This window comes from Chiloscyllium plagiosum, unplaced genomic scaffold, assembly GCF_037043375.1.
Source record: "Chiloscyllium plagiosum isolate Xiang-an unplaced genomic scaffold, Cpla_swu_hap1 HiC_scaffold_3, whole genome shotgun sequence".
NCBI classification, from domain to species: domain Eukaryota; kingdom Metazoa; phylum Chordata; class Chondrichthyes; order Orectolobiformes; family Hemiscylliidae; genus Chiloscyllium; species Chiloscyllium plagiosum.
In genome coordinates this window covers 85,395,384-85,417,826 of record NW_028270141.1, presented here as the reverse complement: position 1 = coordinate 85,417,826, position 22,443 = coordinate 85,395,384, and the positions used below count along the sequence as shown (strand labels likewise).

At 40.4% G+C, this 22,443-nt stretch overlaps 1 protein-coding gene and 1 long non-coding RNA gene across 8 annotated transcripts in view; both read right to left on the bottom strand.

The window, feature by feature from the left end:
• nt5dc1 (5'-nucleotidase domain containing 1) overlaps positions 1–22,443 on the bottom strand; it is a 568,470-nt gene that overhangs the window by 177,677 nt on the left and 368,350 nt on the right. The window lies entirely within an intron of this gene.
• Positions 2,155–6,261, bottom strand: LOC148150616 (uncharacterized). Its single transcript, XR_015751860.1, has 3 exons — positions 6,233–6,261; positions 3,743–3,879; positions 2,155–2,200 (listed from the first exon to the last, which is right to left on the bottom strand). It is a non-coding gene; the product is annotated as an uncharacterized LOC148150616 (long non-coding RNA).

Below are 22,443 nucleotides of genomic sequence, written 5' to 3'. Positions count from 1 at the left end.
GATGTGTGCCACAAATGACACTGAACCATTTTCTGATAAGATTCAGTCCCAGGTGCAAGCACCTCTTTGCACAACATTAACATAATGATGCCAAAACAAGCATATGCCCATTGTCACAACTCATTAGAGAGCCGTGTGTACAGTTTAAACAAAATAATCCCCGAGGAAAAACAGGAAAATAGGAGACACTCGCAATCACAGATTGAAGAGAATTCAGTTATTTTTGAATATAATTGTGACAGGGTCTTTCCAAAGGTCCAAACAATTGAAAACATAAGAGTATTGCATTGCAGATGCTGGAAATCTGATAGAATAATAATGAGTATATTCGTTAGTTGAGATTATGTTCGGCACGGACTGGTTGGACGGAAGGGCCTGATTCCGTGCTCTATGATTCTATTTGCATCAATAAACAAAAGAGTTAACACCGAGTTGGGACTTATCATCAAAACGTTTGATTTGTTAATTTTCTCTTTTCTGACTCTGTGAAAGCAGCAGCGAATGATTTTCTTTTACTCTTCACCCCCAATCATGAATGGTAAACTGCCAGAGGATCCTGGGCAAAAGTGAGGACTGCAGATGCTGGAAATCAGAGTCTAGATTAGAGCGGTGCTGGAAAAGCACAGCAGGTCAGGCAGCATCCGAGGAGCAGGAAAATCAACGTTTTGGGCAAAAGTCCTTCTTCAGGAATGAAGTTCCTGGTCTAATTTGACAGTCTGCTCAAAATACACTAGTAAGGTCTGACTGAAAAAATAATTATGACCTCTTGAGGAACCACAGCACAGATGCTATCCTCGTATTGTTTGGTCTAATTGCTGTCCAGTTGAAAACCTCTTCCATCTTTCAATCACCACCATTCCCCACACCCGCAGATCTTCCACCTGCATTGGAAAATAAATTTTTATTCAATATAGTTGCCCTCTTTCCATCTTTAATTGAAATTTCAAAGAAGTGCATCGGAGTATGTGTAGCGATGGCCTCCTCAGCTTTATAGTCCATGCTGCATCTTTATGTTATAAATAAATCAATGCATCTGTGTGGATGTGCAACCTGCCAAAATTGCAGCTTCATAGAAAATAACAGAATTTCTATAACTAGACCAAGATTTAAAAAAAAAATCAACTGCTCAGATACAATCTTCCCTCTGTGCTTCTTCTTTCATCTCATCTGGATGGTATGCTCAGATTCTTGTACAGTTGCATATGTACACACCTTAAAGGGAATCTTGGTTGTGCATGGCCTGATTGTTGCATTGCTCAATACATTCTGGCTTTGCAGTGCAGCCAAGCACGGAGGGAGCATTCTGAAAAAAATATGATCATGCACTGAATAGAACTATTTCCCACACCATATTGCCCTTTGACTGATTTTTCTCCTCTCAGCTGTCGTGCAGTGGGATGCCAGTTGTAGCCATCTGCTGCATTAGCTGAGTTGTAAACTATTCAATACAGGACTGCAGAAGCATTCATTCTACTGAGCCACTGGGGAATCAGATAATTACGATGACTTCACTTCAACTGAAGGAAAAGCTCCCAGATTGTAACTTTTTTTTTGAGAAAAGCATAGAGTGAGTTTTCGATCAGACTCATAACCTGAAATAACAAAACACTGATTTGACTTTCCTCACTTTTATTACCATCGATAACACAGAAATATCAACATCAATTTCAATTAACTTTCTGTTTTCTCCTCATGATGAAACTTAGCAGTAACATGTATATCTCTCATTTATTACACTCTGGATTGCTGTTAACTTGAGACAATTTGTAAGGATTATTCCAAAGTATATAAGCATTTGGTGGTGCCAGCCCAGGCTGAGCTGTGGCATTCCAAATGAGACAGCCTCTATGGTGGTCCTGAATTAAATATTTTTCTTCAAGTCAGCCACACTATAACTGGTGCCAATACCATTAACCCGCAAAAATGCTTTTGCTAACAGGTACAGCAAAGCTGGTTTCATACAGGCTACAATTTATGGTATACAATTTTATGCAGTGCTTGTGTCCAAGTCAGCGGTGCTTTCCAGCATGCTGAAAGACTGGGAGATCAGAGATTCAGCATTGGAACGGAGCTAAAAGTTCCAGCATTTCTAACAGGTGAAAACTTCATTTGCTGGGCCGAACCTTGCTGATGACTGGTTTGCCACGTGATTGTGAACACTCAAGATTCCTGACAGCTGACAGTCTGGTTAAAAGTATTCCTAATGCATGACAAAGAAATGATGAAGAAACAAAACAGTTTGAACATTGAATAAGAAGTGTTAGGAAACAATGTAGCTCATCATCCAAATGGTTGCCACGGTGTCGATGTCATTCAGTGGGAGAGCATTACAGTAAACTTTAACCTGCACCTTAGCAATTGGCACTATTGATAAACTGACAAAAATTATGTAGCTCAAACATCACAATCTACTGCGATGCCCGAGTGCTAAAGCTGTACATAAATTATAACAGTGATGAGTATACCCCTACATTATGTTTCTATCACTTACTGTGTGTTTTTACACTGATTTTAGGAGGTGTTTGATGTTTTTAGATAGTTTTTTTTGCGGGATGCTGATGTCTTGAAGCTTTGTTTGGTTAGGGTTTTCTGTGGTTATGCATGCCTCTTGGTTATCTGGAATATTTGATCAACTGGCACACTCCTGGTCCCAGAGGTGTCAGTTAATGAAAGGTTTGCTGTACTTTATTGCGCTACTTAGAGATACAAGCAATCATAAAAATGAAATTCTGACAGTTACTTTTTGCTCAGAGAGATAACGAGATGGCTTTATTCTGTCTCAAGAGATGGTATTTTGACAGGTTGCATCTGCATTTGCAATACCAGATAAGGAGATATTAGCACGCTCATTGTGCTTTTCCCAGAATATTTAAATATATTGTTCCAGGAAGAAGCTACTGAGTTGCAAGATGACAATGCAGGAAGAAGGGAGTTTGGTCAGAATGGTACTGCTCTCGCCTAGGAGGACAATTGGCTTTATACTAATTAAAAATCAAAAGAACTGCAGATGCTGTAAATGATAAACAAAAAACAGAAGTTGCTGGAAACGTTCAGCAGGTCTGGCAGCATCTATGAAGAGAAATCAAAGTTAACGCTTCATGTTCTGAGGAAAGGTCACTGGACCCTAAACATTAACTTTGATTTCTCTTCACAGATGCTGAGCTGACCTTTTCCAGCAACTTCTGTTTTTGTTTTTGACATTATACTAATTTTAGCTTCTTACAGTTTCTGAATTGTTCAAGTCCAATTGTTTCAAAAACTCAATCCAAGCCTGAGCTCTTTGGAACTTGCACGATGTGGGAGAATCAGGAGACAGAAATTCGTGGCCCCCCAGATGTGACTATGCAATGTTGCTGATAAACAATCCAAATACCGGAATGGACAGGCCCAAGGCATACAGGATATCAGTCCTCATCAACATAAAGCCAGTGAACTGTATGCACCTAATAAACACAGACATGGAGCTGCCAGGAAAGAAGATTTGAAGATCAGTTTTACGCAATGCCAGCAGGAGTCTTCAGGTAGCAGACGGAGGAGCGAAAGAGGTACAGGGAGCAGAAAATAATATCAGAGCACACAGATGTCAAACTCTGACAGGCTGGCAGCAGTGATGATGTCACAGCAGCACGTGTGGAGGGTATTATGGACCATAATGGTTCATTTGATTTTAACATGGCTCGGGTGAAGCACTCCTGCCCCCCCACATTATACATTTCGAGAAATACATATATCAAACATGTACCTTGTTGATTATAACGTACATTGGCCTCTTTAAATGGCACCTGTAGGGTCACATAAAGACCAGGCAACTTATTGCAGAGGGAGCTCCAAACACACATTGGGATGAAAAATCAAAACTGCTCTACTGAGTCCAAAACACTTTAAAAAGAAATACATTGAAAAAGTTAAAACATATATTTGACAGTGGATAGCAAATTCCCTCACAGAATGCCAAAACCAGAAACAACACTGCGTGCAAGTTTAGGTTTTTGTCTTTCCCACACTGGACTAACAGATATCAGATGACATCTAGTGTACAAATGCTGAAAGTAAGTTTCACAAATAGCTTGCAAAAACACCGTTTAAGTTTATTCAAGTTTTATAGAGCAGTCATATAGTCAAAGGGACAAGCAACTTCTTTTCATGCTCTCAACACCAAATGCTTACCATATGTTTGATTAAGTGTTTGGAGTATGAAGGAAGTTAAAGCCTAAGAAAACAACAGAGAGGAAACAAAATTGACAGGAGGCATTTTCCTGATCATGGTATTTGTACTGGCATTCCTGCTTTGCTGGACTAACTTTGATTTACAAGCCACATTTGGTTGATCAGCGTGTGTTTAATCTCTTTAACACTTCTGTTGCTTTAAAATCCATTTGTTTTCTGTCATCAAATGTCAGCTTGCCTCAATTGGTGGCACCCATATCCTAACCCCATCTCAGGAAGTTGAATCTTCAGGGCAGCACTGAGCAAATTGTACAAAATGTTGGAAATATAATGTCAATAAATGAGATACGTATCTTTCAGCCTGTTGGCTGGAAAATAATGGAAAAAAGTCATAAATACACTGGAAAAAAATAACTACTTACATTTATATGGTATCATTACTCCAGAAAAAATATCCCAGGTTGCATCAACAAAGTATTATTAAAAGAAAAATGACACCTAATAAAAAGAGATGTTGGGGGAACAATTTAATGAAAGAGATGAGTTTTAGAGCTGGTCTTTAAATAAAGGAAATGGAGAGGAAAAAGGGTTAAGGGAGGGAATTCCAAAGTATTGAGCCTTAGCTGCACAAGGCATGCCTACCAATCGGGTAAAGGAAGGGGAATACATAAGGAACCAAAGGAACAGAGATTCCAGCTGAGAGGCTTTAATATTGGAGAAGTTTAAACAGATGTGGGTAGGCCTGTGTTATATGTTGGGTGTGGGGAGTTCATTGAAGACTGGAGTGGTATAGAATGGATAGGAATAGCCACTTTTCCGGTATAACCAAAGGAATCATGCTGATTCACACACATACACATACATATATATGTATTGTACATTACTTTAAAATTAGTGTATCGATATAGTAAAGTTAATTTGTGGGATGTGGACATCGCTGGCATATATACTATTAGTATACTATGAATTTATTAATATAATAATTATATTACTATAACTAGTTAGAGTTTACTACTTAGACTGTTAGGAACACACTAGCCTCAGGTCTGTTCCATATCAGCTCCTAGTTTTCATTCCTCAAAGCCTGATGACTTCATCACAGTGGACAGTGCACCCTGCACCCAATCAAATACCAACTGTTTAGACTCATATGCAGCAGCTTGGGAATGTCTGGACTTAACTAGGAGGATTAAAATGTTAATGTTGAGATATTCACCCCACACTGTGCCAATGTTGAACAGTGAAGCGGGTGATGGAGTGATGAATGCAGTGGAACTTTGGGAAAATGGAAGCTGATGAAATGTCCAGGATGGGAGGAGAAAATGGACCCAGTAGAGACAGAGCACAACATTCTAGTGAAAGGAGGAGGAGATCACTAATGGGAGTCAGCAACTCAGCTGTTGCAAACAGTTTAGTTCAAGCTGGGACATTGAGTAGAAGTGGAAATGAAATTCTTGGGTGTGGTGGTTTTATAGAGAGGTCAAAGGCAAGGGTCTCTATACATTTAACTAGAAAAAATTGTGGCTCATCTGAAATGGTTTGCTGAACAAGTGTTCTGATAGCACATAGGTATCAATGAAATCCACTGCGATAGCAGAACACTGAATTGTGTACCAGCAACTTGCAGGTAGATGATGATCCTAATTCTGCTGATCATGCTCACAAAATCAAAAGACCCTCGAATGGGTCTTTGACATCTCTAGTCTGGATGAGAAGGTTTTGGTAAAGTTTGATCTGGCTATATCCTCTGGCTATGCTGGAATCCAGCGCTGACAGACTCATCAAAGTGGACAACAGAAGAGATATGATGGGAGAAGATGGTGCAGTTGAAAGGATCAGGAACGTAACTATACTATTGTTACAGTCACCCAGAATTCTACTGGAGTCTTCAGTTGATGAATGTAATGCTGGTAGAAATCTGAGCACAGAGGTTCAAACAGGAAATCGCACCCAGGGATTCAGGACTAGCATAGTGGCTTCCAAGCTCTCTCACAGCAGGTACATTTACTTTTGAAGCATGGGCATTCTTGCTTTGAAAGTAAGTGAAGAACATACAAGAACTTACAAACAAAAACCAACTTAATTTGGTTTCAGTTGAAGGAAGAATATTGACATGGACATTGAGAAAGTTTCCTGTTGATGTTCAAATCATATCGTAGAGTCGCTTGCGCTCACCTGAATGTTCGGACAAAACTTCAGTTTAAGTCTAAACTGTATGACACTACTGGCAATGCAACTTTTGATTGGCAGGGTACTGTATGTTGCTTATCTCTTCAAATGTGGGCTCATTTGAATCAACAGAACTGGCAGAGAACAGCTGCTAAGGCAGGAGGAGAGAAGCGTTTGCATGATCAGACTTTTCTTGGGCATTTCGCAGTTTACATCATCAGAATGCAGTGACAAATATACAGATGATTAAACTGTGAGCATATTTCAATGCCAGATATACATTTGTAGAGAAACCACCAAGGGCCGGATAAACAGTTCACAGTTTATAGGAAAAAGCAGCCCCCGATTCCTGCAAGTCTTTCCACTCCACCAGGAATGTGACACAAGAGCCAGAAATCAAGCCAAGGCCAGGATATGCTAGGTCCTGGCCTGAGCTTCATTTCCGGGGGGGCGTGTTGGGGACGGAACCTCCATCCACTCAAAACATCTCTTCCAATTCCAACATTTAGTTGTTTAAGTGAGTTCAGTGTCTTAGCCTCAGCCACACTTCCTGACAACTCAGTCCAACTGTTGATCCCCTTCTGAATAAAAAATACAAACTCGTATATATTACTGCAGCCCTCAAAGAATTAATGCCAAAAGTTTAAAATACATTAATTTTCACCGGTGTGCAGCTAATGATTGCATTCAAAAAGTCAAAACCATACAAATAAATATTTTCTTTTATTTGGTCAAAATGTCTGGCCGCTGGAGAACAGACAGGCTCGTAAAATATTTCTTTTTACAAATTGGCTACGAAGAAGGATATTGCTTTGCTTCCCCCAAGTTCTCAGACTTTTCCAGCTCACATAAAAACCCCATGTCATTCACTTCTCACCACCAGATTGAAAAAACGCAAGATGTTTGTGAACTTCCAGCCAATCTTCAGAAAAATGAAAGTTGAGACCTAATACAGGAGTTTAAAATGATAAAAAGGATTAATATAGTTGACTTGGGGAAGATGTTTCTCCCCTGTGGGGTGTACAAAAACAACTGACCGTTTATAAAAGATGGTCAGTAATAAAGGATAATGATTTTTAGAAGAATCTTCTTTACCGAGTATGTGGTTAGACTGTGGAACTTGCTACCACATACAGAAGTTGAGGCAAATGGTGCCAGTTCATTTAAGATGAAGACAGGGAGGGAGGAAAGAATCAAAGGATTGCCAATAATGTGTCAAGAACCGGAGGGGAGGAGACCATTATCAAACATAAACACTGACACAGACTTGTTGGAAAGCATGGCCTGTTTTTTGGCTGTGATTCTATGTAAAAAAACAATGCAATTCCTTGGGAAATAACTTTCTCACATGGTATCAGTTTTACAGAGATGACAAATTCACCTTGGGGGAACTACTAGCTCAAACCTGCTTCTTGTACTTTGTTACAGAATATTAATTACTAACCTGCAAGGTTACTCACTTGCATCAGTAATAATTTAGCTGGAAGCGCCAACTTGTTTTTCTTAGAAATAACCTAAAGTTTCTATCATGTCAACTATAAGTACAGTGTCAAAATTTAGATTTAGATTTAGATTAGATTATAGATTAGATTAGATTACAGTGTGGAAACAACAAGTCCAACAAGTCCACACCGACCCGCCGAAGTGAAACCCACCCATACCCCTACATTTACCCCTTACCTAACACTACAGGCAATTTAGTATAGCCAATTCACCTGACCCTGCACATCTTTGGAAACCCACGCAGACACGGGGAGAACGTGCAAACTCCACACAGTTAGTCGCCTGAGGCGGGAATTGAACCCGGGTCTCTGGCGCTGTGAGGCAGCAGTGCTAACCACTGTGCCACCGTGCCGCCCAGCTCACTGAACCCATTTAGAAGTCCTTTTGTTAAATAGTCATTACTGTCACTATTCTGTAAGGATTCTTGATTTTCAACGGATGAGAATAGTTAAACTAATGTTGGCTTCTTCCTATTTGGTACTTTACCTCTCATCACTGTGCCCCTTTAGTTGTACAACATTATATCAGACGGAAGACCATTGTAATGAACTGCTATAAAAACACAGATCACTACAAAAAAAATGCCTTTAAGATGTTTACAAGTATTAAAACAGATGCACTTTCTACTACGGGATCCCCAGGAAACACTGAATAAAAATGTTTGGCTGCATCCATGGTCTTAGCACCTCAAGATGATCTTACGTTGAAGGATAAGGTATAGCAATTCTATCACATTTCAAAATAGATCTTCTGTTATATTGTGGTTGAATTATGCATCTATATGGATTCTTCAGTTAAAAACAACTTCTGTTCATTTGTCCTTGGAATTGCTTGCTGAGAATCTAATGGAGAAAATTCCACAACATGTAAATAAAATGACTGCTCTGCTTGAACAGTGAAGAAAACTACAAACCAAAACTATCCCAGTTAATAATTAAAATTATAAAAGTATTGCCATAAATTTAAATGACCTTAATCATTTTAATTTTAGATGTCTGTGCCTGTGTTTTGTTCTCCAAAACTGATTAACATTTTATTACTGAAAATAATTGTGACAGTCCATTATCTAGCTTGAAAGCTGCAGTCACAGCATAGGAGAATGTAGTAAGGGTGCCAGCTCACTGAACCCATGGTTTCTGCTGCAGGGAACTCCAATGAGGATCTTGGTGCATTGGTGTGCCTTGTTGAGTGGCTGTTCAGAAATGCTTGGTGCGTTAGTCGATCTGCCAGAAAACTTGCTGTGTTTGGTGAAGAAAGAGTTCAGCCACAACTTGGCACAGGGTCTTCATGTAGAGCTTGGAGCACAAGTCGAGGTAACATTCACAAAATCATTCACAATGCTCTTTTTTTATTTATCCATGGGATTGGCCATGCATTTATCTAGCTGCTCTCAAGAAGGTGCAGTGAGCTGATTTCAGACAGCTAATATTTCAGGTTGCATTACAGTACAAACAGAAGTCACCCAATGTTTTAGTGTTGTAATGGAAGCTCAGAACAAGCTCAGATTGTGGCTACCATTCAGATGCAGAGTCGCACAGCACAGTCTAGCAATGTTCACTCAGTGATTACTAGGATTGCTAATGTGCAACTTCAAGGGAGTGACAGTGGTTCTACCACTCCACCAGTGGGAGATGATAATGTAGTAGCTATGTCTCTGACTAGCGATCGGAGACCCTGGCTAATGCTCATGGAAAATAAGTTCAAATCCCACCATGGCTGATGGAATTCAAATTCAATTAATAAAATATAGAATTGAAGGTGAGTCTCAGTAACAGTGACCATGAAACTATTATTGATTGTCGTAACAATCCATCTGGTTTAGTAATTTTAGATTAGGAAATCTGCTTTCTTACCTGGTATGGCCAACATGTGGCTCAATGTGGTGACATAATCTGACAAGTTAATAAATCACAAAGTGCAAATAGAGATGGGCAACAAGTGCTGTGGTAGCCACTGATGTTCACATTCCACAAGGAAGAATGTAAAAAGCCCGGATTGGTAGCCCCCCCCCCCCACCCCTCGCCTGTCTAAATGGTGTAACCTGAAGACAGATTACTTGATGGCATCTTCCAAAGCCATCTGTGATTTCCTATGCAAGCTACAGTCATATTGCAGCCGCAGGGGTAGCTATGTAAAGTCAGAAACAAAGGGAGTGGATGATTGGTTCAGTATTATATGGAATATTAATAATTTGTTGAATAAAGTTGGTATGGAATGGATAATTTGGAGATGCTGGTGTTGGACTGGGGTGGACAAAGTTAAAAATCACACACCACCAAGTTATAGTCCAACAGTTTTATTTGGAAGCACTAGCTTTTGGAGCACTGCTCCTTCGTCATAACCACCTGATGAAAAAGCAACACCTGATGAAGGAGAAGCTAGTGCTTCCAAATAAACCTGTTAGACTAACTTGTTGTTGGGTGATTTTTAACTTTGTATGGAATGGATGCTGTGATGGTCTGGAACTGTGGGATGGTTGGTTCTGTCATTGACATACAATGTGGATCAATGATGCATTGACAGGAAGTAAAGTTGAAAGTGGGATTACAGATAGCTCATCTGGAAGGAGGATGCACCAGCTGTTTTGTTTTGGAGTTCTTACCACATCCTTGGTTGTAATCCTGGTGAAGACAATGTTGGGAGGGTATGGCAGATCGCTGTGATTCGGGGAAGTATCCATTCTGCTGAGTCATGGAGGTCCCCTTCAGAGATCCAAGCAGCAAAATCATTCTGCTACACTTCACTGGTCTGTTTGATGATGTTCTCATAACAGTGAGGCTTGTGAGAGAAGTGAGCAGTTTGCCTTCTTAACTGCGGTATCTTCACCCTCATAGGTGATAGCCCAAGGGATGCTCTGCTACTTTGGCACCCCTGTTCATGGCTTGGAGCAGATTTTGTGCATGGAATCCTGCTGGTCACACCTCAAGATTATCTCCACATGCAGCACCATTACCACACCAACTGTAAACAACTCCTTAAAAACCCAGAATTTCCACAAATTCAAGAAGTAAGAATCCGGTGAAAGTGATCAGTTGATGATCCCTTAAAATGACACTGGTTCCTGTGTTACTGAATACAAGTTCACCTGTGTGCAGCCCAGAAAAGCTGTTCATCCCAATGGCAAAAGGGACTCTTGTGGTGCAGTGGTAGTATCTGTGGGAACTGGGAGCTGAGTTTAAGTCTCATCTGCTCCAAAGGCAGGTGATAACACTGGTTGAACAGGTTAGTTAGAAAATATCTCTAACCAGAGTGGCAAAGTCCAAAATAGCAGTGCAGTATCAAATTTGTGATGGACATCATAACTTATCTAACCTGCATCCTTCCAGTACCTACATTAATGGCCTGGCCAAGATGGCATTCAGCACAGACCATACAGACATTCAGTGGGAATGGTACAAATACCATTTGGTACTAAACAGCTGGTACCAGTAGCATTGAAGCTCCTGGTACAGTGGAGTCCAATTTTACAGCAGCTCCTTTTTTGAAAAGTGAAGTATAAGACTCCTGTATATTTAGAATTCATTACCTTCCTCGACTTTGTTATTCCTGTACATGCACTTCACCAATTTGTTGAGGTGTATCAGGGTAGGAAAGCTGTAGGTGGGAGGAATGGAAGATGTTGATTGGAGGCTCACAATTATCTTTAATCCTTCAGTGGAGCTGGTTGAAGCTCTCTCTACCTTCCACCTCCATATTTGGGTAAATATATATTTTAAAATGTACCTTTCAGTGGTGGCAACAGTGGTTACCGTAGGGGGTCACTTGTTAGTCTTCATGTAGACCACAATTTCCTGAGTACAGCTGGCCCAGAACTAACTACACATTCACTGTAGACCAATTTGGTGTTACACATCCTCTTGTAAAGTGAAAAGAACCTTATGCCTGTCAGGTCGTGGGCATCCTTTCCTGCCTTGATCCATGTGATTGGCAGCTCATTTATGTTGCCTAATTGGCTATAACTCACACTGACCATATTAGATATTTTGCTTCCTACTTTGTCTCATAATTGAAATACTGTTCTCAAATCCTACAGCACACGTTAACTGCATCACTATATTCTTGCTTATATAATGCACTGGTTTACTACTGCATTCACAATACCTTATTTTGCTGCTTCATTTATAATGTCCTGCTTACAGAAGTACAAGCTCTTCATGTATTCCAGTTCTGCTTCACTGAAGTATATTGCTTCTTTATTAATAACCATTCTGTTATACAGCACTATTCACACAACACTCCTGTGTACAGAGAACAGCTGTTTTACTGAAGCAGAACTCTACTGTGCATTTATGAAACATGCTGTTTTAATGAGGTATAATACTGTACTTCTTTACATATTCAATGAATGTTAACAGCTATGGTGTTTTTTTAAAGGTATGTGATTGGTACTGTAGTTGAATCTCATGCTGCCTTGGCATAGTGGTAAGGTTTTGATATCAATGAAAGCAAGCGTTAAATGTTGAAAAAGATTTAACAGGACAGCAAAGAGTTTGGTGAACATACTGAACAGTTCTAAACATTTATGAGTTACACAGTGCTCTGGAAGCAAAGCCCATTCATGCTGAGATTGATTGACTCATGACATGATCAACTGCGTTTATAATGTGAAGGGAACAGTTTTCAGACAGGGTGGTGAACAATTCATTGTAAAATTATAAATTACAAGAATAACTGAGACACATCCCGAACAACTACTATTCACCTTATCTATGCACCGAATGATTTTATAAACCTGCATAATGTCTATTAGGTGAATGGCAGAGGCGTATTCCTTAGAGTTGGGGATTTCAAGACAGGGAGACATATTTTAAGATGACAGGAGAAAGATTTAAAAAAGACAGGAGGGGCATCATTTTTATACAGAGAGTGGTTCGTGTGTGGATTAAACTTCTCGGGGAAGCCGTGGATGCGGGTACAGTTACAATGTTTAAAGGACATTTAGTACATTCATGAGCACAGAAATAAGAAATGTTCGGAGGGATTTGATCCAAGCGCAGGCAGGTGAGACTAATTTGGTTTGGGATTATGTGCGGAATGGTCTGGTTGGACTGAAAAGACTGCTTCCATGCTGTATGACTCTATAACTCAAAGCAAAGCTAAATACATGAAACTTTGTAAAGAAATTAATCTTTTGTCGAATACGGGGAGTAAATATTGTTCTGAGAACCCTCCAAGAAATATATCTCATGTCTCTATGGTGACTAAAACATAAACACATGGTGCTAGAATTGGATAGTCACAATGGAAATAAATCTGAGTCCTGAACCTGCACCATTTTGGGAATACACATTTAACACAATTTTTGTAGGAATGGCTAACTCATGAAAGAGGTTGGGATTACTGCACAATTAATGTGGGTCACCTAACACTTAAAGGCCAATCAGAGACCCTGGATCATTTAGAGAGCTGTCGTTTGCCGATACAAGCAAGAGGGAGAGAGAAATCCTCAATATTCTTTCTCAGTAATTTTCAATTTGTCAAAATTAAATAATAGCCACAGCTGCAGGAGCGTCCCTATGAAGGGAACCATGATACACAAACAGCAGTTGTCATCTGTCTTTCACAGAAATACTGGCAGTTCAGCAGTTACCACAAGATGGCAGCACAACCATGATTAAGAAAGTGAGAATGACCTGTTGCAATTCTGATTCTTTCTTTTCACATGGCGTAGCAACAACACAGGAGATGGTGCTCTTGTGCTGTGTAAAACAACGGGCATAGTTAAACTTTCTGTCTAATGACAAGTTAGAGGAATATACAACTTTCATCTTTCATGAACCAAAAAGTAAGTTTAAAGTTGAATCACTTCTATCTCTCTGGAAACTGGACCATAGCTCAACAGACATGGTGTTGACTAGAAATAGGTTAATTTAAGACTAGCAAATTTGATACTTTACAGGTATGTAGATTTTGCCCATATGTGTAAAACTCTGAATGCATCTTCCTATCAATTTTATGTTTCTATCTGTATTTGCTTTTACAGATAAAGTGAAAATTTCTCTGTACAGAAGTATGAACCTCCCATCCTCACACCTCCACTAATGTCACAATTTAATAATAGGCCCCTGCTCAACAGAAAAAAATGAATCAAGCAGCATCTACTCAACATCCCCCAGGAAGTTCCTTCAGTGAGTTCATTTTGGTAGTGACTGGCTCCTAGTTTGCATTTGGATCACATGTTTCCCCCTCCTCAATGAAGTAATACTGTTAGCAGAGAAATGTGGGCGCCATGCAGGGCCTGTACACTAATTAGAAGTAGCAAGCAGCCTGGAGAAGCACTCATGCTGACCTTCATGTATCATAAATTGAAATTGCTATTTTTAATTTCAACAGATAAATTATTGACTTGGGTGCTTAAAACTGTGGTTATAATTTCTTTGAAGTAAAGGGCCTACATTAATTAATGGCTTCCATAGTGTTTTGCACAGAAAAGATGGGATGGGACTGGAAAGCACAAAATAAAACTAAAATTACCTGCTTCACTTCCAATGATACACTCGACATGTACTTTATTAACCTCTTAAAGCAACGTTCTATATTTATTTGACCTGCATATTTGAATTTGTATTCTGGATTAATAGATATTCAAATGAAAACCTCAAGAATCACCTATACTTATTAATGACTTTAATTTAAAACGAACAGGGAAGCAAATGCTTTGCCCTGGATTTGTTGCAAATTTCAATCCCTAACAGGACTGTTTGACAAATCAGAAGTTCAATCCAGGAGCTCATACAGTTTTGTCCATCCAAGACACCTGCGCCAGATTAAAAAAAGTCCTACAATTCTAAATGCAGACTAGCACATCGAGGGCCTTGCAGTAAATTATCTCAGGTTGAAGTGAGGTTAATGGTTTGTTCATGTTTGATCTGAATGTCCTAATGAACCCCAATTTTGGGAAATAGGCAGCATGGAAGGAGCTCAAAATTTTGAGGTTCACTCCTCCTGCTCCTCATTTTAACAAATGGCTAGCAGAAGACAAATAACATGGAGGGAGCTGACCAAAAGTATGACAAACAACGAGAAGGGGAGTGGCATATCTAGCCAAACAGCGATTTAAATTAGAGGAAGGGGCATCACGTACTCATTTTCCTCATCTCAGACCTGTCTGGGTCTGTCTTCAGATGGTATTTAATGATTGTCTAAAGATTCTTCATGGCAGATTTTCAGATGGTGCACATCATGCGATCATGAAATGTATCTTTGAACTCTCAGCAGCAACTGGTCAAGGTTTCTGTAACTGTGTTTTAGAGTGTAGACAATTTCACAGGGGTCTGCAAGAGCGCCCTCAAAAAAAATGACCAAGGTTAGACAATGTTTCCCACACAAACACTATCAATGTGGCTGTTAAAGTTCAGGTTCCAATTTACAAGTCTATCTAAGCCAGATTAGAGATGTTACAGGTTCATTTGGATCAGTTCATGAATATGAAAGGATTGAAAGAACACAGGTCAAGCGCAGGCAGATGGTTTAGTTTGGAAACATGGTCGGTGTGGACTGGTTGTACTGAAGGGTCTGTTTCTGCGCTGTATGACTCTCGATGACTCATAATGGCAATAAGAGAAAAACAAAATGGTCTGAGAATTACTTGGAATAGCATCAGGAGTGAGATTAAACTGTGGGAAAATAAAGAAAAACTAATCTGAGTTAATACCTTAAATATTAAAAGAAGGAATATTTATCTTGGAGAGAGATGTAATTGGCAAGACGTCACTTAAATTCACACACTTGTCTTGAAATCAAAAAAATCAAGCAGGAATGGATAATAGTTCTACAGATGATAATTCACCATCAAAGTTGCCTAGAACATTGCCAAAGAACATTGTCTTACCTGTATACAGGACAGTCAGTTTAACTATACCTGACGTGATACAAGAGATTGTATATGTGGTGGAAAAATTATCTTATTTGATCCAGAATTTTGACTTGATAGTTTCAACTTGTTAAACAGTTAAAGAGTCAAATTAAATCTCACCAGTTTATAGCTATCTCAGAAATTGAGTGTGACTGCAAATTGATTAGCTAACTTATCACCTCTTTCATTCATTAGCAAATGCTACCTCCAATTTTTGTAGACTTCATGGACTGGATTTTACATGCAAAAGCAAATGACCAGTGCCAGTCAGCTATTATTCTTGCACTTGCATAGAGACAATCTTGTGTAAGGTGAGTTACATCCATCAAACCAATCAAGATGCAAAGTAATCTCTATAGCAGTCCCAGGACTGGCAACTGTGTTGTCTTAGCCAATCAGATTGAATACACATTCAGTCTGTCACTCTCCCGCCAATGTGGGTGAATGTTATGTAATTTCAATAACACTACACAGTCAATTTCATGTGATTATATAGCACAGAATTAATCTGAAATAAATCAAAGGACTGCAGATGCTGGAGATCGGAAACACAAACAGAAACCCAGCAGACCTGTGGGAAGAACGCAGAGTTAACATTTCAACTCTGGTAACTCTTCATCAGAATGGAGTTGGTGAAGAGTTACCAGACTTGAAATATCGATTTTGCTTTCTTCCAACAGATGCTGCCAGACCGGCTGAGTTTCTCCACAATTTCTATCTTTTGTTTCAGAATCTATTCCATGTGGGTGTTAATGCCCACTTGAACCTCCTCCCCACTTTACTCAGGTAAGTCTGCCATTGTAATTCTCTATTTTCCTCCATTTTGAATGTATCTATGTTATTTCCTTCAAGCACTCCCTATAAAAGCAAGTTTAACATTCTATCCACTTTTTGGGTTAATATGTTATTCTGAAGTATCTATTGGATTTCTTGCTGACAATCTCACATGCTCTTCCATCCCAGAGGAAACACTCTCTCTGTAACGACGCCATCAAAAACTTGAGAAAGTTTAAACATCTTCATCAGGACACTCCTGAGTTGGCCTTATTTAAAAGAGAAGTAACTCATCTGTTAGTCATTACCCAATACTAACATATTTCTGGTATCATCCTTGTACAGCTTCCCTGCACCTTCTCCACTACCTTCACATCCTTTGGTAATACAGTACTTTCAGCCTTGGTCCCAGCACAGCAGCATTGCCCTGGACTCCTCATGAGAAAAGCAATACCGCCTTGATCCAAGCATTGTGTCCCTGAGCCCAGCAGACTGATCCTGACACCAGCAAGGTAACCTCTATCCCAGCACACTGACCCTGGCCCCAGCACGGGAACAGCCCAATCTAAACACACTGACACGGATCCCACAAACTGACCTCAACCCCAGCAGGGCAACACCAACCCCAGCACGGTGACCCCAATTCTTGTAAGGTGATGCCAAATCCAGCACACTGATCCTGACCCCAGCACGGCAACCCCAATCCCAGCACAACTGACCCTGACCCCAACACACCGATCCCTGACCCCAGCACGGTGACCCAACCCCAGCATGGTGATCCTGATCCCTGTGCAGTGACGCCAAATCCAGCACACTGACCTGACCACAATACGGTGACGGAAATGTGTTGCTGGAAAAGCGCAGCAGGTCAGGCAGCATCTAGGGAACAGGAGAATCGACGTTTCGGGCATTAGCCCTTCTTCAGGCTAATGCCCGAAACGTCGATTCTCCTGTTCCCTAGATGCTGCCTGACCTGCTGCGCTTTTCCAGCAACACATTTCCATCTCTGATCTCCAGCATCTGCAGACCTCACTTTCTCCACAATACGGTGACCCCAATCCCAGCACAACTAACCCCGATCCCAGCACAGCGAGCCTGATCCCAGCACGGGGACCATGATCCTTGTACGGTGATGTCAAATCCAGCACACTGACTCTGACCCCAGCACAACTGCTCCTGACCCCAGCACAACTGATCCCGATCCCAGCAAACCAACCCTGACCTCAGCACGGCGACCCCAATCCCAGCACGGTGACCCCAGACCTAGCACGGTGACCCTGACCCCAGCACGGTGACCCCAACCCCAGCAGGATGACCCCGATCCCAGCACACCGACCCCGATCCCAGCACACCGACCCCGATCCCAGCACACCGACCCCGATCCCAGCACACCGACCCCGATCCCAGCATATCAATAGGTGTAACCGAGTCTTTTTCAGATTAGCATGATCTAAGAAGTGTGCTGCAGGGATCATTGCAGGGACCTGCCAGTTTACAACATATATAAAGGATTTAGATGGAGGGCTGGAAGATATGGTAGCCAAATTTGCAGACAACACAAAGATAGGCAGGAAAGTAAGTTGCAAAGAGGATACAGAGAGGATACAAAAATATACTGACATGTTAAGTGAGCGCAATAAAGATGTAGCAAAAGGACTATAAGGTGGGAAAATGCAAAATTCTTAATCTCGTAAGGAATTAAGGGATACAGGGAGAGTGCGGGTAAGTGACGTTGAAAAGCCTATCAGCCATGATTAAATGGCGGAGTGGACTCGATGGGCCGAATGGCCTTACTTCTACTCCTATTTCTTATGGTCTTAAAACTGTCCATTTTGGCAACACAAATAAAGAAGCAGCATATTCATCAAATCCTCATCAAACCTCTACCGTATGGAAGCAGACCATTCAGCCCAACATGTCCACAATGACCCTCCGAAGAGTATCCCACCCCTACCCTATTACTTTATATTTAGCCCTGACTAATGCCCCTAACCTACACATCTCTGAACACTATGGGCAATTTAGCACGACCAATTCACCTAACCTGCACATCTTAGGATTGTGGGAGGAAACCAGAACATCCAGAAGAAACCCACGTAGACAAGGGGAGAATGTGCAAACTCCACACAGACAGTCACCCGAGGGTGGAATCGAACCCAGGACCTTTACGACAGCAGTGCTAACCATATTATTAAATAGTGAGAGTTCTGAAATGAAGAGGGATCTGTGTGTCCTTGTGCATGAATCACAAAATATTAGCTTGGAGCTATAGCAAATAATTAGATCAAGTAATAGGACGTTATATATTTATTTCAATGGGAGCTGAGTACAAAGGGAATGAGGTTATGCTTTAGTATACAGGGCACTGGTGAGTCCTCATTTGAAGTACTTTGTGCAGTATTGGTCACCTTCTTTAAGGATGAACGTAAATGTGTTGGAGACAGTTCAGAGAAGATTTACTGGACTAATACTTGGAATGAGCAGGTTGTCTTATGAAAAAATGATTGAACATGTTTTGCTTGCATCTGCTGAAGTTTAGAAGATTAAAAGGCAACTTGACGGAAACACAGAAGATCCTGAGGGGTATTGACAGGGTAGATTTGGAAAGGATAATTCCACTTATGGGAGAATCTAGTACTAGGAGTCTCTGTTTAAAACTCTGGGGATGGCAGTTTTAAACAGAAATGAAGCTTTTTTTTTCTCTTAGAAGGTCATGAATATTTGGAAGTCTCTTCCAGAACAGGTGGTGGTAACAGAATTCTTGAATAGTTTAAAGGGCAGAGGTGGGTAGATTCTTATTAAGCAAGATTATGAAAGCCTGTCAGGGATAGACAGGAATGTGGATTTGAGGTTCCAATAAGATCAGCCGTGATCTTATTAAATGGCAGAAGAGTACAAGGGGCTGAATGGCCGCCTCCTCCTGATTCATTTGTCTATATGCACATATCTTTGTTTTAGGAATATGAGTAGCAACAGTTCTCCTACCCCTAACATATTTAAAATAAAATTATGGTAAAATATTTAGGGCGATACGGTGGCTCTGTGGTTAGCATTGCTGCCTCACAGCGGCAGGGACCCGGGTTCAATTCCCATCTTGGGCAACTGTCTGTGTGGAGTTTGCACATTCTCCCAGTGTCTGCGTGGGTTTCCTTCGGGTGCTCCGGTTTCCTCCCACGGTGCAAAGATGTGCAGGCCAGGTGAATTGGCCATGCTAAATTGCCCATAGTGTTAGGTGCATTAGTCAGAGGGAAATGGGTCTGGGTGGGTCACTCTTCGGAAGGTCGGTATGGACTTGTTGAGCCAAAGGGCCTGTTACACACTGTAGGGAATCTAATCTAATCTAATCATATGATCCAGCTGGACAAGAAGCATTATTGCCTTTGACTTAATTTTCTTTCATTTAACTGCACTTATGTCACTGCTCATCTATCACTCAGTGGTATGCCAATCTGTTCTTTTTCCCCAGTATATAATTGTTTTGCTTTGGTGGATAATATTTCTGCCATCTCTCTAAAGTTACCAACAGCATTATTCTGTGCCTCCCTTCGTCACCAGTATCTAAGTTCTAGAACGGCTTGAATAGGCCTTTCAATGTCAGGAACCCACCATTCACCCGGAATGGTCAGCAAGCCTGCATCCTAGCTTTTAACTGGCAGGTGTCAATGCTGCATCCAGAAACTAGCCTTCTTGTCTGGTTTCCAACCCTTGATTGAAAAACTAGTCCTGTAAATTAATCATATACAGCATGGAAACAGACCCTTTGGTTCAACTTGTTCATTGCCCCCGGGTTCCCAATCTAAACTAGTTCCATTTGCCTGCAATTGGCACATATCACTCAACATTCTTTCCTATTCACGTACCTATCTGAATGTCTTTTAAATGTTGTAACTGTATCTGCATCTACTACTTCCTCTGACACTTCGTTCCATACACATATGAAAAAGTCATCTTATAAAAGTTTTAAAGCAAAAATAAACTGATAAATATGAAAGAGAGGCAGAATGGAGAAAAGTAAAACCCAAACATTTTCATGTTCAGTTCTTCAATATTAGTGCTGGATTATCATCATGTAGCAGCTGAAAACTTTAGAAATAACTAGAGAGTTCATAATTTTTTTCTGCAGCTGTGAATTAAATGCATATATATTAATTAGTAGTGGTGATAGTGCCAATTCAATTTTACAAAGCATTTGCAATTCAACCTCTGGCGGTACCCAATAAAGCACAGAACTCCCGAATCCCTCATTAAAACAGCTGGTAAGCCATAATAACTTCATATCAAAACTCAGTCAGCGAGTCAACAAACACTTGCAAATAATACAGAATTCAGTCAGAAATATCACACCAATAATTCCTTTTAGTATATCATGCAGAAACACACAATGTAAATTATCTGCATTCTAACGATGGTTTTGTTCACAGATTCTCATGAAGTCTGGTCAATAATGAATCATGTATGTAAAGTTTGGAGCATTGGGAAAAGTATAAAATGAATAGCTTCAAAATGTGTTTTCTGTGAAAGATCCTAAGGCTAAGTTGGATGGAGAAAAGAGCTAACAAGGAAGTGTAGAAATTGACTGCAAATCCCAACCAGAGAAAGATGATCTGCATTTCTGGGAGATGTTATCTGTACAGAAGTATCTAATCACCAATGGAAGGATTAACTGAAGAACAGTAAGATTTGACAACTTTCAAGTCTGGCTGAACCAGAACTTCAATAAAGAAGTCATCCACTACTACTTATGATCAGAAAGTCTGGAAGATCACTGTTGCCTATTCCACCAGCATGGCACTCAGCTGTTGATACAAAATAACTTTCCAGAAGGAATGCTCCATAACTGTGTGCTGTATTCAAATATTTAAAATTTGTTTGAAATCTGTAATTATTTAAATGACATGCATCATGACTCTTACAAATTTGGTTAGCACTGCTGCCTCAAGCGCCAGGGTCCCAGGTTCGATTCCAGCCTCAGACGACTGTGTGTGGAGTTTGCACATTCTCCCCGTGTCTGCGTGGGTTTCCTCCGGGTGCTCCGGTTTGCTCCCACAATCCAAAGATGTGCAGGTTAGGTGAATTGGCCATGCTAAATTGTCCATAGTGTTCAGGGATGTGTAGGTTAGGTGCATTAGTCAGGGGTAAATATAGGATAATAGGGTAGGGGAATGGGTTTGAGTGGGTTACTCTTCAGATGGTCGGAGTGGACTTGTTGGGCCTAAGGACATGGTTTCACACTGTAGGAATTCCACGATTCGATAGATTAATTTACAATACCAAGATCCCTTACTTAAATCTGTAAATGCGTTCTCAAAACCACAACTTTGAGTGAAACAATGAAATCAATGTTAAAACTGGTTTTAGGTTCCTTTGATCCTTTTTACCCCAGATCAATGTACAAATTGAAATACTGTACAGTACTTGAGCAGTATGGTCCATTCTTAGCTGAAATAGCTAGCAAAACAAAATAATTTGTTATTTACACACCTAAACACTGTACAGTTAGGTGCTTTAGGACCCGTCACAGCAAAAAAAACCATCAAACATGTAAATTAAAATGCTGCACATTCCTATAAAACATTCTTCCATTAAATAAAGTTTCAAATTTAATAATTCAAATTATTAAAATGAATGTTTAAAAAATTGAACTCACCTACTATAGTTTTATGTTGACCAGCCTCCATCTAGTGGCAGAAGTTGGTCAGTGCAGGTAAATAACATCTGCCACTAGATAGCTAGATAGAGTTCAGTTCGAGCACAAACAGCAGACAGCAACTAGTAAAGGCACATCATCTATAAGCAGCAGTGATGGTAGCGTGCAATGGAAATTTTTAAAGGTAAGAGTAGAGGGTGAAAAGCGGGAGAAGAACAGGAGGAGAGGAAAGGAACAGGAAGAACTATCCAGAAACCAGAGAAGACACAAGGCCAGGAATCAGACTGGCAGCAATGGCTATCGTCCCTGATGGTCACAACAGACACTG